Source organism: Thermobia domestica, chromosome 13 (assembly GCF_964235325.1).
Source record: "Thermobia domestica chromosome 13, izTheDome1.hap1.1, whole genome shotgun sequence".
NCBI classification, from domain to species: Eukaryota; Metazoa; Arthropoda; class Insecta; order Zygentoma; family Lepismatidae; genus Thermobia; species Thermobia domestica.
The window spans coordinates 163,540,863-163,557,218 of NC_137466.1; the positions used below are offsets into that span (position 1 = coordinate 163,540,863).

General features: G+C 35.4%; 1 protein-coding gene and 1 long non-coding RNA gene across 3 annotated transcripts in view; both read left to right on the forward strand.

The window, feature by feature from the left end:
* The window catches only part of LOC145668702 (uncharacterized), a 91,878-nt gene extending 75,807 nt beyond the window's left edge, over positions 1-16,071 (forward strand). Inside the window, exons 2-3 of the long non-coding RNA XR_014128074.1 lie at positions 9,238-9,272; positions 15,568-16,071. This is a non-coding gene — a long non-coding RNA (uncharacterized LOC145668702). The remainder of the gene's footprint in view (positions 1-9,237; positions 9,273-15,567) is intronic.
* Positions 1-16,356, forward strand: part of SNF4Agamma (SNF4/AMP-activated protein kinase gamma subunit) — a 924,355-nt gene that overhangs the window by 301,627 nt on the left and 606,372 nt on the right. The gene's annotated exons all lie outside the window — the stretch shown is intronic.

A 16,356-nucleotide genomic window follows, 5' to 3' on the forward strand; every position in this document is an offset into this window, starting at 1 on the left:
TCTTGAAGGGGAGTCCATGTAGGGGTAATCAGCTTTCTTCGTATGTTTCTCCGAATCCGTTTTCCTGTTATCCTGGAGGTATGTTCTTTTCACGACACTTACTATTGTTTGTTCAGGAGCTTAACACTATGAATCGTATGTACGGGGATGGAACCTTTCAATATATTTAACCTTACAATATTGAATTGGATTTTACCCACTTTACCTACTGTTGATGAATTTCAACCCGAAAAAAGCTGAGGACCTAATTGGTATTTTCTTTTCTACATTAGGCCCTTTCATTATTTTTTGTTTGTAAGATAATCATAAATTTGTCCACTGCCGGCCACCGAACAGAATAAAATACAGAGGTACTGTTCAGTGATTACAGGGATGGCCCGGGTGTGGATTCTTCAGTGGAGCTAAGATACCCCTCGCGGGGGACATATTTTCAATCGTACTTAACGTGTGGGTTACCAGTATCTTCGCAGTACTACTTCTATCCCCTGTGTATTGAATGTCTCCCCCGAATGAAATCTTTCGAAACCACCACCTGTCCTCTTTGTACTGTGGTGTCTTAACATGTAAATAAATCAGGAGAACTGCAGAATTACAAATCACAAATAAGAATTGTAAGTTATACAAATAAGGTATTATTCTATCCTTCCCGACTCAGTGCCGTAACTTGTGAGGAGTAGGAGCCATCTCCCCCATTTTAGCTCCCCCCTTTCGATGGAGCCCACTTCAGAATGTAAAGCGTTCTTATTTCATAATTATATGATATGAAGATGAATGTATAAATGAAGCTGGAATAGGTTCACCATAACCAAAAAAAGAAAAATCAAACAAAAATATGATCTAGGCCTATTTCAGAAAAAAAAGTCTACTAATTTAACTTGCGAAACAGAATGAACTCACCATACCATTTCCAAATAATTTAAAAGTGATTTTGCTGCCCCATATTTTGAACAACGTATTTCCCTAAGATGATGTATAAATATAAGCTGGACCCTACTTCAGTAAAGCTTCTCCGTGGCTAAGCGGTTAGCGTACGCGCATTTGGCGCGGGAGACACCGATTCGATTCCCGGCAGGAGCTCATGTGGTGCGGATTCCACGTTAATCAGTAGGTCCCGTCTCATATAGCCTCACTGCTGAAATGGAGGTTAAATTCAAAATCGCCTCACCTACTTCAGTAAAACGCGAACTAGGATCCGCAAAATGTTTATTAAATTCTAGGGAACCAAATATTAGTGCTTGTCCCCCCACCCCAGGAAAAGATCCAAAATACGGTGCTATTCCCAGCCAACCCTCCCAATTTATGTTATAGAACTGTAGAAGAGTTCAGGGACATCAAGGATAAGTGGCATTTCCAAGATTCGAACATGAACATTTTGTTATTAGGAACTGTTCTTCTTCTTCTTCTTCTTCTTCTTCTTCTTCTTATTATTATTATTATTATTATTATTATTATTATTATTATTATTATTATTATTATTATTATTATCTAGGAAATCCAAGAAGGAAAACTATGATTAGTTTTCTTCCTAAGCGTTTAGGATACGTCAATTGCAAACTTTTGCAATTTTTTCCCCTGCTGTATCATTCTATAAAGAAATGTGCTATTTTTAAGTTATTAATAATTCCTCCCTTGCAAATCCATTTTTTTTGGGGGCGAAGAAGGGGGTAATATAATTTATACGTGAAGCATTTGTTTCCGTTAGCTGGATTCCCATGTTTTTACAACCCCATAAACAAGCCAGTCGTTACCAAGAGGGCATTTTTATTGCAGAGCAAAAAAAAAAAAAAAAAAAAGCTTTTATCTGTGCAGATAGTAGTTGTTTTATTTCAATGCCAATGGTAGGTCATTATTTTGTTCGAAATAGTAGTCACTCATCATTCTTCGTTCGTACAGAATTTTGTGCTCGTTTCCGCTCATATTGGTACGGTATATATATATATATATATATATATATATATATATATATATATATATATATATATATTGAAACTGGTATTTAGAAAGTGAAATAGCACTTATTACTACTAGTAGTTCTCAAGATGATAATAATAATACTACTAGTAAAAAAGCAATACGCATTTACTTCTCAAATCCTCATGGATAAAGTTTCCTCCAGACAGGCGCCATTTTAGGCTCTCTCTACGCAACAATATCCCCCTTTCGTAAACATTTACACTACTGATCGAATTTTAATTTTCTTTTTTACTGTGGAATTCTAAACGTAACTCAAAACGCAATAAACGAGGAAAAAGAAGACTCCAGAAAGGAATAAAAAAAAGGAAAGGGAGAAGAAATTGAAAGTCGACTGAGAAAATTGCGTTCTTTGGGTATACCGGGTTCTGGCATTGACAGTAATGGCCAGAAACTCTGGGCGGAAAAAACGTGCGAAACGTGTTTCTACGATTTACTAATTATATATATATATATATATATATATATATATATATATATATATATATATATATATATATATCAGGGTTGGAAAAACCATGGTTTTTATTGAAAAAACCAAAAAACCAGGCTTTTTTGGTTTAAACCAGGTTTATTTGGTTTAAATAATTTGCTCTATGTATTTATATCACATATGGACAGCAGTAAGCTTGTTTCGCCTTAGTGTTAGTATGCAACAACCGGGTTATGCTGGAAGGGGTCACATAAGCTTAAAGCGGAATCCAAACCGCTTCTCGGCTTACATCCAAGAGAAATTGTCTTCCATTTGAACTCGAAACCGGGACTAATTGGCCACAAATGCGATACGTCTGCCGACTCATTCACGAAGGACTCCTGGTAAAAATACGTTGACTGATCTTTACATATTTGTTAATATAATCGCCAAGAGTCATTAGTACAGAAGGGTAAAAAGATAAACAATTGCACAAGTGGATCCATTATACAGAATTACATATGGAGAATTTCAAAGTACTACAGAGTACAGAAGAACTAATTTAGTCCAAGTCAGTTCACTACGACTTTTATTAGTCCAAGTTAAAGAAATATAACGACTTACTTTGCATATCAGTAAGAAAAGTGAATAAAGATACGATGGCTCTGACCCATTTATACATAAATAGTTACCAAATATTCTTGTTATTTCAATAACTGCCTCTCGTGGGGTTTGTATGACTTCCTCCCCAAAAGAGTACGGCATTTCGATGTGTTTTATCAATAGTAAACGTTATTAAAACGAAAAATTGTTTATAATTTTCCTTTGGTTACATAACAATAATAATAAACTATTAAAAAATCACAAAAGAAACATTCGTAAAATTACATAAAAAAGTTGCTTTAGTAATATAATCTCTTTGAGTAATGAATGGGGAATTTAGGTCTGAATATAGTACGAATAATATATGGGAGTGAAACGTGATAACCCACAAATGTGTGTTCATCAAGATTTTACGAATAGTTACACTTTTACGGACATTTTTCGTTTTTTGGTTTAAACCTTTTTTTTTCCATGGTTTAAACCAGCCAACCCTGATATATATATATATATATATATATATATATATATATAATTAAAATTGATTTAGTCTAAAATTTCCAATACATGAATAGCTTGTTTTCATTATGGGTTACGAATCATTCCTAAAGTTCGGTGTTGAAATTGGTTGTATTAAATAATAATAATAATAATAAAATAACCAACTTACTTGTTCGCTCAAACTGAAGTCATCGAACAAAATTACTTATTACTAGATTTGTATTTTTACATTATTTGTCAATAGTGAGTCATTATAAGATGAGATCTACAGCTTAAGAATGATATCTGATCCACTGTAATACGTTCAATGCTTTTCCTGGGGAATCGAACCCGGTCTTCGTGTACCAGAGACATACACTCATTAGCTATTGAACCAGAAAAGAGAGAGAGACAAAGTAAGTGGGGATGCAATGTAAATTGGCATCTTGTTTGTGTGTGTGTGTGTGTATATTTTTCTTTCGTCGTTGGTAAATGTAATTTAAATGTGGTATGTTCATTTTTCATAGTCAACTGTGTTCGGTGGCAAATCATACTTCAAGCTGACAGGTTTGAAACGAGAAGTTATCTTCATGTGCCATGTCGATGATAAGATAATACTGATAGAAGACATCAAGCTTCCCGGGGGGGAAAAAAATCTAAATAGCCTATATTGTCGAAATTTGCCCAGAAAATGATGTATTTGTAACCATAATAATTGGCCTCCTAAAAGTACACCTGTACCTAGAAAATACAATGTCGGTTGCAAAATACCATTTTTGAAGGTACTAAGAGTGAATTTTTAATCGAAAAGACAGGATGACACAGTATGTAATGATTTTGTACCGATTCACCTACTCTTAATGTGCACAGAATGCTCAGTGCTTTTGAGAAATAGCTGAACAGTTTATAGTCTCTTCAGAACAGTTACCTACAAGTATGCCATGCCAACGATGCGAATTTGTGTACCGGACAAATAATAATAATAATAATAATAATAATAATAAAATTTTAAAAACTTTCAGATTTACATGTATGTATATTAATCTAATTGATACATTTCACAAAAGCAAGCTTGTAAGGATAAAGTGAAATTTAGTTTTGTTTCAGTGATATGGGTTTTACAGTCTGTGAGGAAAATGAATTTCGAACCCAGAGAGCGAGAACGAGAGAGAGAGAGAGAGAGAGAGAGAGAGAGACACTCAAGTACTAGTAGATAGTATCTAGTTCAAAACGTTGAGAATATTGTGGAATGATTTTTTTCACATCGATGTATATCCTTGCTTGGTAGATTTATTGTTTCTCCTCACTTTCTGCGAGAAGAAAACTAAACTTCTTTTCGCGGTATCTTCAAAACCCTATATTTCATATTATTGGTTAGTTATCATAATATATGATTTTCTTTAAAATTTTTCCACACCGCTTTCTGTAAAGTTTCTTTTTTTTTATATATATGGTTGCAAAGTTATTTTTTCCCCATAGACTGATATCCAAATTAAATTATAAAAAGGAAATATCTCAATCTCTGCGTCACGCGGATTTATAATGGTACAATGGTCACGATAATTTATAATAGTAAAAATAGTCAGTCTAAATGATTTTTAAAAGTTTTACGTCCCACCCTTATGATGGCTAGGCTAAAGGAGACAGTGATGATGAGAAATGAAGGAAATGGTGGCATGAAGAAAGTGGGAGGAAACGGGAGAACCCCGAGAAAACCCACGCACACAGTGTTCGTCCACCACAAAGCTCAGTTGGCGCAGACTGGTATCGAACCAAGGACCCCACGCGCCAGAGGGTGAACGCTCTACCATAGAGCCATCACTGCCCCTTAGTCAGGCTAATAGGTGCTGCAACTTATGCTGACTGACGTTAATAGATGTCACTACCGTGCAGCCAATTTGCTGATTATTTCAAAACTACATTCTTTCAGTTTAATTATTTCAAATGTATAGTGATGGTGCGGAACATGAACATGTCTTGCTGTTTACCATTAGGACAAAGGATGTAGTCACATTTAGATTAAACATTAATATGGCAAACTAAATAAAAAAAGCTAAATGTAAACTATTCCAGATCCTATTTAAGAACAACTTTAACATATACCATACAACGGGACGGAGCACAAAACCTAGTAATTCATCTTTCATATTGATTTTTTGGCTAGTTTCTTTTTGTATAACCCGAATTATGAAACACCGAGTAAATATAGGTGAGAGAAAATACGACGATATTTGAACCTTCTGCAAATGTGCAATCATGATGTGTTTCAAGAATTAATAATAATAATAATAATAATAATAATAATAATAATAATAATAATAATAATAATAATAATTATTATTATTATTATTATTATTATTATTATTATTATCACTTAGTGGAACTTATAAGATTGTACTGTACGTACGTCAGTTACTCCACACGATAACTAAGTTCCCTCATGGCTAAGCGGTTAGCCTACGCGTCTTTGCCGTAGGAGATCCGGGTTCGATTTCCGTCGGAAACATGTCGTTCGGATCTCACGTTAAGCTGTAGATCCACGTCGCACATACCCTCGCTGCTGAAAGGGACGCTAAACTAAAATCAAACAAAAAAATCCACATGATGTCTTATATACCAAAGTGAACTTTTTATTATTTTACTTTTTGTATTATAATTATAATTATTATTATTATTGCAATAGAAAGCTAGGCGATTATCTCTGCTGAGTTCGTTAATGAAGTCAAACCGTTAATAACTTCATGGTTAACGGCAACCCTTTACTGTATCGTTTATAATCCATGGCATTCCCTAGCTTCTATGCAACCTGTACAGTAGCAAAGCATTCTTGGTTGCCTATGATAAACGATATGCAGTTTTTCTTGCTGCAGAAAGTTCATTAGCCCTTAGTTCAGCGTGATTCTTCTTACAAGTTAGTGTCCTTACAAGAGCTTTATTATTATTATTATTATTATTATTATTATTATTATTATTATTATTATTATTATTATTATTATTATTATTATTATTATTATTATCCCTTTACAGCATAGTATTTGAATAGTGGTGCATGAGTCTATCAGAATTGGCCAAACTTGATTTTTCCTCTGTTATTTCTTTGATTGGAACACAAAAATCATGAGGGGAAATCTTGTTGAAATAGTCAATACTTCTATTTTTTTCTTCATTAATAGTGGTGAGTGCTTTTAGAAGTTTGGATGATGGATGGTATTTCAGCAATAGGAGATTGTAGTATGTGGACCTGTATAATTGCACATAGTTTTTTTTTTCATATTGATTGTTTAAAAGTTGTAAAATACTTCGCACAATGTTCTACGTTCTACTACTTGTAGATTAGGATAGTTTTTTTGTAAATGTAAATATAGTATATATTTGAGGAAGATAACAGCAAGTGAAATGGAAAGATTTTATGAAATAAAACTATTTTCTATTAAAAATAAATTTTAAAAATGTGGAAAATCATGACCAGGGTTAGTTTTATATACTTTATAAGTCTCTCTCTCTCCCGTAGGGGTCGCGGTGGCTCAGTAGTAGAGCGTTCACCTCTGGTTCATGGGGTCCCTGGTTCGATCCCAGCTCGCGTGAAGCGGGTGGATAAACACGTGTGTGTGGATTTTCTCGGAGTTCTCCCGTTTCCTCCCACTTCCTTCATTCCACCATTTCATTCATTTCTCATCATCACCATCTCCTTCAGCCTAGCCGGAATAACCGTGTGACACATACAACTTAAAGATTTTATTTCATTTTATAAGTCTGCTCCTTTTTTTTCTCAAGGGAGTTACTGCATGACCTCAAGGACAATGGAATGTCTGAAACCTCAATTCTGCACCATTCACTAGTAAATAAACAACTTTAGCTTCATCTTTATATATATATATATATATATAGGCGCTGATCCAAGGGGGGCTGTAAGGGCTATAGCCTTCCTTGACGCTCAGGTATACACTGGATAAAATGGGCTTCAATCATGCTTTACACTGGCAAACCGGCAAACTGTGGTTTAGCTCCTCCTTTGATCATATCCTGGATCCGCCACTGTATATGTATTGCCACATTGTAATCTTAGAAAATGGTAGTTGCTAATAACGTAAAGGGAAATTAAGGATTCATATTCTTCCATTTACTTTGTTTACACTTCCTTCCGTTGCAAATTTCCACCGTGTAAAGTGAAAATGGAGCTCTAAATATTATATGTAGTAATAAATCATATAATTTACATAAATATTTCTTTTTATTGTTCAAGGAAAATTGTACAGAGAGAACCTTTCATTGAATAAGAAAGTATCTTTACTTGAGGAAGTTAATTTTCAATGTGATGTGTTATTTTCAAGTGCTGGTTTTCAGTGAGATACTGTGTGCATGTGTTTCTTAATTTTTTTGATAAGATCTGAGATGTAACTGATTTACTGGTTGTGTTTTGTTAATTAATGTGCAAGGATTTTATTATGTTCTGTAAGAATGATCGAAACGATTCTGTGTTTTGGGGTAAGTTTGTTTCGTATTTTACTCATTTTTACTGTTTGAATTGTACTGATTACAAACAGTGTTTCTTCCAGACATGTTTTTGGTGTGGCACTGCCCCCCGAAGCTCTGGGAGTGCCGCCTGAAAGAGACCAAGATTGTGTCTGTAATATAAAATTTAATATATAGAATTTTACGTGTGAAAATATTGTGTGTCCTTCTGAATACTAAGTGTGCCCTTCCGGAACATTTTTTCAGAACGAAACATTGATTACAAATGATATGTAAATACTTCAAACTTTTTATGAGCTGCTTTTATACTCCACAAAAAAGATTACACTAATGATAAACACGTCAGTAATATACATAGAAAATCCCAAACTGCTAGTCCCATTAAGATATATACAATATATTCAAGAGTAAGCCATGTATTCGAATAATGGAAACATAATTGAGACTATAAAATTCAGGGCCATAAATTTTATCCATCCAAAGTGAGATTTTCTTGTATTGGGATCCAAATATGTCCGTAAGTACGTATGTCTACTATGCGAATACGAGCGAATAACCTAAATAGTTGTGATATTTCAAGAAAGCCACGGAAAAGGATGGATAATTTCCACTCAGGACGTGAATTCTTTCCCTTAAAATTGTTAAGTTAAAACTTTTTGTCCTATCTCTTTGATATCATGCCATTCATGATTTCATTGATTGACATTGATGTTCTGTAACAGGGAAGTCATGAAGAATGAGAACTACTATACTCTGAACTCCTAAGGTTTGCATTGCACAAGTTGTAATCCCAGCTGGGTTTCAAATCGTGGCCACACGCTAAGCCAGATACTAGCCATGAGACTACAAGGGACAAAGAAGAGGTGTATATACAGTATTCAGTTTATAATGTAAAATCTCCGAGGCGTAACATCGCTCAATTCACGTTTATAGGAATTTATGGCTCATTTTTTTTAAAGTCCCAATTTTGAACCTTCAATTATTTCCTGGTTTCGACTTCATAATATCGTTACTCGTACATTATGTTATTAATACAACTTGGGTATTGTTCAGTGGAGATATTTCGGAGTATTTTTGTGCATTTTTATTAGATTTGAATAGATTCCAGTCACTTTAAATCATATTGTAGAATGGTCACGGTGTCTTGACCGGGATCCATTTATGACCGACTGTACAAAAGAGAACAAGTGAAAAAATGGGAAGTAATGATGATAACATTTGCAGAGTTGTATAATATTATATTTCTATTGTAGTAACTGTAAATATAATAGTAATTTGTGTTTATTTCTTTTTCTTTCTAGGTAAGTGATCTTTCCAAACCATAGAGAAGTCAGATGTAAGTAAGTACTTAAGAGGTTATGTAAAAAAGAAAAGCTTACTTTGTTTATTGTATCTTTAAAAGATTTTCTGAACAGTTTTAGCCAGTAACTTTTTAACTTGCTAAAACAGTAACAAGTAACAAGTTAAAAGTAAGTCACACGAACTTTTACTTTGTGACATCATCATGCTTTTTAGGTGCAAGGATTCTAAAATTGATATTTTGTTTTAAGATTACGTCCCACGTTAATGCACCGAGGCTAAAGGAGCTACTGATAGTGAGATGAATAATGATAATGGTGAATAAAGAAAGCAATGAACGAAGAAAAAGTGAAGAAATGGGAGAACCCCGAGAAAACCCGCGCACATATGATTTCTTTGTTGAGCCATCGCGGCTGTTGAAAATTAAAAAAAAAAACTAGGTGCAAAGTTGCTTTTGTGGAGAAATTTGTGGGGAAAGTATTGCAGATAATCTTTTCTATCTTTAATCTTTTAATCTTTTCTAGGTACGAACAACGAATACGTGTAACTCGCACTTGGAAGCATAATTTTACACATTTCATAGAAAATACACGCAGAAATAAAGGGAAAATTAGTAAGTCTGTGAAATTGACCACCCCGCTTTTTGCTCCCTTAGTTTCCTACCCGTTTGTTATTATTATTATTATTATTATTATTATTATTTACAGCAAAGTAATACGCTGTTTAACATTTAAATTCAGAAACCTCTGTTTCATTTATCTTCGAAATATAGAACACTATCTTTCGTATATTATTATCTTTTTTACCTTCACCAAATTTATTGTTGTTTTCCTCGTGCGCAATTTGAATTATGATGCATTTAGAATTATGTTAACTTTCTTTTTTTATTCTAATATGTTGCTTTGGTCAGAGTGCTAATTTGCATTATAATGCTTATTTACATAGAGTATATATATATATATATATATATATATATATATATATATATATATATATATATATATATATATATATATATATATATATATATATATATATATATAAATGTTTTAACATGAGTTTTTATTACCATTTTTATGCCTTTGAAATGGAGTGAGAAAAATTAGATTACCTATACACAATATTATTTTTCTTTTTCAGTTTTTGCTTCATGAAACCCATCCCTATTCCGTGATAAAATACACAACTTAGTAATAACATAATATTCATAAAAGGTAGCATAGCAAAGGTACTCCATAAGAGGCAGCCATAGCGTAAAGTGTGCTATTCAAACTTCGAAGAAGTCGAAGAAAATTGTATATTTTTTTTAAAGGAAAATTTTGCATAGAAGTATAATTTCTGGACGAAAAGCAATTTTTAGCCCCCAAAAATATTTATAGTGGGATAAGGAATTGTTGGTCAGAACTATGAGTGAAATTGATATACATTGTGTCCCAGGAGAAAATCGCGTCCTTTTGGGAGGTGATAGGAGAGGCCATTCTAACAAAGAAAAAAAAACTTTCTTTGTTAGAATGTCTAATTCTCAACAATTTCAGAGCTACAGATTCTTTAACAATTTTTGTCCTTATGTCAGTGAAAGTATTTATTGCACATCCTGTAGTTAGTTTACGGAGATGAGGCTTCGTGCATTTGAATGGTGATGTTGGAGCCTTTTCAGTGATATGGAGGGAAGTTATTAAAGGAAATTGGCTACCGTTCCTAAAAGAAAAAAAGTCGCTTGTCAAGATTATTTTAAGAAATTAGATGGCAACACTGTCGCCGAGGATTCGAATGCGCTGCGTGACACCTCTGTAGATTAAATACAGGTTGAGCATTAAATATTTGTGTTCAACATGAAGTTAAAAATGGTTAAGAGTCTGTGATGAATTCATTGAGAAAAGGAAACATGAGAATTCTCCACAATCTCACCCCTATATTCACAGCTTGAGTCCTCCAAATTCAATTTCGTTAAATACATTCATGTATTTTTAAAAAAAATATGTTTAGCATTATTTGTTAGAGAAATAAGTAATTCAACACCGGAAAACAAAATTACTGGCTGCATGGGAGCTAGACAATTACTATTGGGCTTATACAAAATTACAACTCTGCAGGGGCGAATCCAGGACGGACTTCTGGGGGGAGCGGTGGGTTGTAATACTGTCATTTAAAGCTACTTTTAAAAGCTCTGGGATGGGTTATATATAAGAAAGTCTCCTCTTCTGAGGGGCAATCGCCCCCCTGCATCCGCCCCTGCCACTCTGTTCGGTACTTTGTATCTTACCGGTACTTTGTGATTCTGATCACAGTAGAGTAGGCAAATAAGACTATGTTTTATTTTATTAATTTATTTTGCTAAATGATAACAATAATGATCGAATTGTTGCTTTTAACCAATAAAAGAAAACCAATATCAAAATTATTAGTACATCCGTACATTTTGAATAGCAACCCGTACCTGAGTTGTTAAACCGATACAATATGGGTGAAACCCGTACAATTGGCAGCTATGCCTGTAGTAATGAATTTTCTGATTGCGGGGAAGATTCGTTCTTATTGATTTCTCGAATACAAATCTTTATTACAAGTTCACACTGCTTTTACTTAAGGTTTAGTCTGAAATTAACGTTTAAATTGTGTGTGCCATAATCTATCCCTAAATCTTGCTGTAAATAGCATTAAAAATAATAGTTAAGTTGAAACCTCAACTTGATGGTCCACAACTCGGGGGTAAAAAAAGGTCTACACAAGAAAATGTTTCACGTGTTTATTAAGCAAATTGAACTCTACCTTCGTGCCTAATTTGGTCAATATCAAATTAGTTCTGTAGATCATATACGTGTACAATAATACTATTCTTGTCATTACCTTTGGTTTGCAGTCGTCCAGGGTCTGGCACGTAGAGGTCTGCACGGGCTCGGGCCTACAAGACATATATCACTTCGGGCTCGGGTCTACAAGACATATCACTTCGGGCTCGGGCCTACAAGACATATCACTTCGGGTTCGGGCCTACAAGACATATCACTTCGGGTTCGGGCCTACAAGACATATATCACTTCGGGCTCGGGTCTACAAGACATATATCACTTCGGGCTCGGGCCTACAAGACATATATCACTTCGGGCTCGGGCCTACAAGACATATATCACTTCGAGCTTGGGTCTACAAGACATATATCACTTCGGGCTCGGGCCTACAAGACATATATCACTTCGGGCTCGGGTCTACAAGACATATATCACTTCGGGCTCGGGCCGTAAATTTTTAAATATGCAACCATATTTCTCGGGCCTTTTCGGGCCTAACTTTGTAAATATATTGTACAACGATATGTATGGCACCGTTATTTCTGGAGAACTTTTAAAGCACAACTGCAAAATTAAACCTCTAATTGCTGTAAATAAAAATACAATTTTGTGTTAATTATCAAGTTTCTGTAATTCGGGTTTATTTGTGGTTCATTTGGTTATCGTACGAGCTCGGGCCGGGTTCGGGCCTAAATGCTAAAACATATTTCGGACTCGGGTCGGGCCTCACATTGTAAATTCACGGGCCGGACCGTGGGTAAAAATTCCGTCCCGTGCAGACCTCTACTGGCACGGCGCTGTGGGCTTCCTTTTTCTTTTCTTTGCTGAGTTTCTAATATTAATGGGGTGAAGAATTACTACAGCAAGCTATATGAAAGCATTAAAGTAAGTTACCATATATGATAGTAAGTTTCATTGCGTATTTGATCGAAATTGAAACGATGCTAGTAACTCAGGTAAGGGGAATAATGGAGTTTTTTGTTGTTATTGTTTAGGTAAAGGAGGTACAGGGAGCGTCAAAATATTTCTTGACTAGGGTGTCAAATTACCTACAGCCGCCCCTGCCATAGCCCATGATGCTAATACGTCGTAGGAATTCTTCAAATCAGATTAAGGCTCGAAACTCAATACTAGTTAACTGCCATAATCCCCCGTCAGTAAATCCTTTTATTTGCTATTTCATTTTTGTTTATTAACTAAATAACTGGGTTTCGTTTCACATTTTGAAAACTATGGTAGACTGCCAGACTATACGTAGTAATCAATGTTAAAACCGGAAAAGATAGATTTCTACTATTTTCTGTTTGAACAGAGAAATAAAGTTGGAGGAGATTGGAACCTATTCTTGGGACGCCTACATTACTAAATCTGTTAGAAGCTCGAAGTGTCAATATATTTTACTATGCTAAGGGACAATGTTTATGACGATTGCAGGCGGCGCGCAAAGTTTCCTTTAAAAGCTGTTAGCAAATGAGAGGTCTACGCTGTTGTCACAACTTTGGCACCTACTTGCCTTGTAGTATGGGGGCCGCGGTGGCTCAGTGGTAGAGCGTTCACCTCTGGTGCTTGGCGTCGCGGGTTCGATCCCAGCCCCCGCCAAGTGAACTTTGTGGTGGACAAACACCATGTGCGTGGGTTTCCTCGGGGTTCTCCTGTTTCTTTTCACTTTCTTCATTCCACCATTTCATTCATTACTCATCATCACCGTCTCCTTTAGCCTAACCGGCATAACCGTGGGACGTAAAACTCAAAGATTTCATTTTGCCCTGTAGTATACTTGCTTAGCCTCTCCCTGTTACTAAGCGCCAACATCGCATCACAACATTCTTCTTGTTGTATCCACCTAGCCCACGAGCCATCGATTGTATCCCACATTTTAGTTCTTCAGGAAGCACTCGTTATCTACCTTTAAAGATAAATATAATGTGATGTATGCTGTTTGCATAGGCATAGTAAACTTGTGGGATTTTTCTTGTTTATGTGATAAAAATTAAAAGAAAGCTTAACTATAGACAGTGTATATGTTTTAATTCCCTCCTCGCTAGAATTTCGTTTAGTGCCCTCCTCGCGTGTTTGGTGGCTAGTTCGCGCGTCTTTGTTGCTGTGCACATGGTCCCGGGTTCCATTCCCGGTGTTGTAGCATTAAACGCTTTAAGAATTTCATCTTAAATTGTAAATCTACGTCTCATATAATCTCTGTGCTGAAAAGAGAGACTCTAAACTTCAATACCAAAAGTTCTAGTTCAGTCAATGTGTTGTAAAGAATCTTGATTCAAAATTAGTAAAATATTTGTATACAGTAAATAAATCATACACTGGAAGTATCTGTGAATTCTGTGTGGGGGAGGAGGATCTGATATTCATTCACATTCACCTTATCATAATACAGAAACCCATCTTAAGTATGAAAGCTGCTTCCCCCTTAACATGCAACCGACAATGGTGTATGCAGTTTTATTTTTTATATCTCCTCTGAAAGGATGCTTCATGTAACATTCATAAACTATGACGCACAGAAATTCGAAGCTAACTGTTTTTGATTTATATTCGTGTGGAAACTGTGATATGCGTTCCTAACATGACGTCATACGAACTTTTTGGTCGTCGTTTTCTGCTTGTAGAACAAGAATCAGAAAAGAAGAAAAGGGGAAACAAGAAATTTTAGTTTTCGCGTTTGTCTGTTCAAGAAATGCCAATTGCATCGCTTCAATTTGCCTAGTACTTGATTGATGAAAGTGTAACTTTTTTTTTTAAAAAAAAACATCGAAAGACAGTTGGAGTTATATTCAAACCACTGCTCGAAAAAAAATGAAAGGAAATCTTGAAGTTGTTCGTCCCACGGTTATGCTGGTTAGGTTAAAGGAGACGGTGATGATGAGAAATGGTGGAGTGAAGAAAGTGGCAGGAAACGGGAGAACCCCGAGGAAACCCACGCACACGATGTTTGTCCACCACAAGGCTCACTTGGCACGAGGTAGGATCGAACCAAGAACCTCATGCACCAGAGCTGTTCGCTCTACCACTGAGCCACCGCGGCCCCACGACTACTCTAGTTTTTACCCCACGCGTGTTGGGTACGTAATCTTATTTACTGCGAAGTTTTCAGATGCTGCTTACTGAACAATCATTTCGTACTTTGTAATATGAAGTAATTTCATCTCAGAGACTACAAGTCTCAGTTCAATTGTGAGCATTCCCATATAAATACAAACTGATAATGTGACACTAGTATCGATGGCGAAAGTGCAAAAGCTCGTATCTCCACTTTTTATGAAATTTTAGATTTTGGTTGCATTCATTCCCTACATCTGAATCTACGTGTGTGCAAAAATTCGTAAACGAAAACCCAATAAAAAAAACCGTGAAAAAACTAACTTTTAAAACCTGGTATTGCATATAAGATAATGTAAAAGCAGAACGGTTTATTTTGCTCTCCTGAAAAGTTTGGTTTTGATGAGTTACGAGGTTTTGCACTTTTGCCGTCTCCTGAAACAAGTTTACTGGTTAGTTCACGGATTCATAAGTGGTAATTTATTCTTGCAGATTGATGAAATGTGGGAGGATCACGCCACAGTCTTTTATAATTGACATCTCAAAAAAAAAAAAGTGCTTAACAATATGCAAGGCAGCGTCAGTTGCACAATTATCATGGTGCTAAGTAGAAAACATTTTTGTCCTATGATCACTGATTTCAAAGTGAGCTTAGACGATAGTGGTTGCTGGAAACATTTGCGACAAAAATGTGGGAATTTAGCACCTTCGATAGCAATCGTTTATAATTGTAGTAGTCTTGGACCTAAATGTATCCAACGTGTGTGGTCTTAGAAACAATGGATTGGAGACAAATACCTTTGTATTCATAATAGTGAAGCACCAGCGGGTTGCACCGCAGACAATGGGTAGAAAGTATAGTTGTATAGAAATACACTATTGTTTAAATGACATATGATGACAGGTAATGGTTGTTGTACTATTGTATGTATAGTAGTGACACAAAAGAGAATAATAAAAGATGTCAAAGTTGAAAAGATAAATGACTTTTTTTAAAAAACCTTGGAAAGTTGTTGAACAATGTGAAGCTTGTTATAAAGAATAATAGAACTATAGAATACTTTGCAGGTGTATGTAAAGAATAATAAAAGAGAAACCTTGCAGCTGTATGTTTAAAATAATCAAAGAGAAACCTTGGGAAAATGATTGAGGAATAGCGGATTGTTATAAAGAAAAATAAAAGACTTTTTAAACCGGTGACGGAAACGCGGACGCGGCGCGGGAAGGCGCGGGGCGCGAACGGAAAATACCCGCGTGCGCGGGCGCGAGCGCGTGACGTCA